The 2,768-nt window shown below is 37.0% G+C and overlaps 1 long non-coding RNA gene across 1 annotated transcript; it reads right to left on the bottom strand.

Annotated features, from left to right (window-relative positions):
* Window positions 1-252: 252 nt before the first annotated feature.
* Window positions 253-2,285, bottom strand: LOC129751099 (uncharacterized). The gene is made up of 6 exons (XR_008738598.1): window positions 2,041-2,285; window positions 1,723-1,983; window positions 1,408-1,592; window positions 1,053-1,349; window positions 486-986; window positions 253-379 (listed from the first exon to the last, which is right to left on the bottom strand). It is a non-coding gene; the product is annotated as an uncharacterized LOC129751099 (long non-coding RNA).
* Between the last annotated feature and the right edge of the window lie 483 nt (window positions 2,286-2,768).

Genomic DNA, 2,768 nt, shown 5'->3' with positions numbered 1-2,768 from the left:
TTAAGAGAGGAAAAAAAAAACTGTGCACAATTTGATCTCTCCGTTCGGCTTCCATGGCGGTTGTTTACAAAATGCTATCGTTTGGTGTTATGACATAAATACATGGTGAAAGGTAATGAATTTCCCGACACGTGGGTGAAAAAAGTTTCCAAATCCGTCCACTAGGAGCGCCACAATTAGCAAAAGAATTTGTTCCAATATTAAATGAAGCAGACTTTAGTTTCTTCAACCAGGTTTTTTTCTTGTTAGAATGCTTTCCAAAACAGAACTTTCGTAAATTTAGCTTAGAAATATATATTGGAGTTGAACACGAATGGAGACTGCTTTGTGGTCCTTGATCCAAATGATTGGCGATTAGTTCCATCAGATTGTATAAGAGCTTTAAATGGAAAAATAATAAATTTGAGTAAGATTTTTTCCTTTGTAGTTATAACTTCAAAAGTTCTGTAAATAAATTTAATTAAAAAAGTCTTAAGAAAACTTACTTAAGTTTGTGCTTTCGAAATTGTTTCATGTTGCGTTTGTTCCACGCCTGCCGATGAAACTTGAGCAAACCACGAAGAATCTTTTTCCGTTCGAATGGTAACTGGAATCCCAACTCGCAGAAATCTTGATCCGTGAGCTTGGGAAACATTCTTCTCAGCGAACATTCCCAAATGATGCTCGCTGTACATCCCCTAGAAAAACAATCCTATTTCCTTGCTGATAGCCGGATAGTCACTGTTTGCTGTGCTCCTCTGCTCGCAAATATTCTTATAGGTGTCGTAATGCAAATAGTTATATCAAATAGGCCCTCTTCGACGAGGAAAAGCTCAACCTGACTTATTGCGGAGCTGCAGAACTGGTCGCTGCTGCTGCTAGCTGGTTTACTTTTTTTGGTTATTTATGATAGGAATGAAAGCTTCTGTCGTGGTGATTGTCTCTTTCGCTGACAAGTGGATAGTGATGCGTGGGGACGCTTCTGATTGATGATTTGGTGGTAGCACCTGCAAAAAGAAGAATTTTTTTTAACTCAACAAGACCAAGGCAATGGAGAGTGGTTTGGAACTTACCACCTGGGCTGTGTTAAAATCAGCTGTTTCCGCCATTGATTTCCCACTAGTTCCAATACCAGCCGCCCCGGAGACCGAACTTTTTCCATCGACAGATTCAGTTGAAGTACACATTTTTTTTAATCCGGATTCATCGTTTTCACTATATGCGTTTTGAAACGAAGGTTTCATTGGAGAACGACCGATGCTTCTCTGTATATTTCTTATATATATGCGATTCAGGGCTAAATTCGAGTCTTCTATGACAGACAGGTTTTTTTTCCGAACCATCTCGCTGATCCAACAACTGTATCAGATCTAAAATAGAACAAATTGAAAACAAAATAACATAAACAAAAAACATTGGGACACTTACAAATTCCACTGCAACGTACAACCGGAAATATAAATGGTGCCATAGGAGATAATGCCTTCCCATACGGTGTTAGATTCAGGTTTTTTGAGATTTGAGATTGAGATGAAAAATTTTCAGTAGTAAATAACAAATAGAATGAGAAAACCTTTTCCAACCCGTTCTGCTGATTCTGCAACACCAGCAACCTTGAAAAAAAAAATTCAAAAAAATCAAAAATATTGATTTTGCGCAATTCCGGAGTTTCGATTATGCTGGTTCCAGAACATTGCAATTGCTGCTCACCTCAAGGAAAAACGAAACAAAAACGAAACTTACCTTTTTTACTGCCAATTTAAAGATAAGTCCGGAAGAATCCTTTGGGTCACCGGAGATTCCTTTTAATGCGATCCGATCCGAAAGTACCCCGTGGGAAAGATTGACGACTTTCTTCTTGTCATATTTATTCTAGTTAAACGAATAATTATGATGTCCAACACCGGTATTTCCCATTTTTGATTCTGTCCGAATGGTCTCGACCGGCAAATTTAACTTCCGGACCATTTCCGCTATATGATATGCTGGAGGTGCTGCTTAGCCCTGGTGAAGAAACATTTTAAATGAAGTTTATGATTATCAAAATTGTTTAAAACTTACGTTTCAGCTGATAATTGCAAAAAATTAGGAGCTTCGAATTTTCCAACACTTTTAAGCAACCAAAACACGCCATTTTGTTTGGTTTGTTGGCAGCGGAGACACACGTCACACTCGGATGTATTCGGAGTTTAATTTTACGGATTATTGCTCTTATCTTTCAAAAATATTTTTCAATCATTCCAAGCGAAGACACATAAAAAATGAAAAATTTGTTAAAAATTAAAAGATTTAAGAACGATTACTGGAATAGTCACTATTCATGTAATCAGAACAGAATAATATTCACGATTCAGGGTATGATATTTGATTATGCGGGATCTCCAACAATTTTTGTGAATGAATGTTTTTGTGAAAATAAAACTTTTTCATTCAAAAAGATTTAAAATACTTAGGTGTGTTTTCAATCGCAAGAAAAACACCAGTTTTTGAAACTCAATTTATCGCTTAGTAGCTATTGTGGTATCGGGCTCCGCTGTATTGATAAACTGTGGTTTAAATATATATTCAGTACTCGACAACAGTGACATGATAGATAGACCATGGTATGAGAAGAGACAACATAAGGTACAATAACAAGTGCTGAAGTGCACCGCAGCAGGGGATATCTTTAGTTGGGTGCTGGGGGAGGAAGACTGAAATTTGCTGCATCGTTTTCTGCATCGTTTTTTTACTGTTCGGCAAAAAGCCAGCAATTGTTGAAAAGATTTGTAATCGTTCAAATTTTAACT

Source organism: Uranotaenia lowii, chromosome 3, assembly GCF_029784155.1.
Source record: "Uranotaenia lowii strain MFRU-FL chromosome 3, ASM2978415v1, whole genome shotgun sequence".
In the NCBI taxonomy this organism is placed as follows: Eukaryota; Metazoa; Arthropoda; class Insecta; order Diptera; family Culicidae; genus Uranotaenia; species Uranotaenia lowii.
This window is presented reverse-complemented; position numbering and strand designations above follow the sequence as displayed.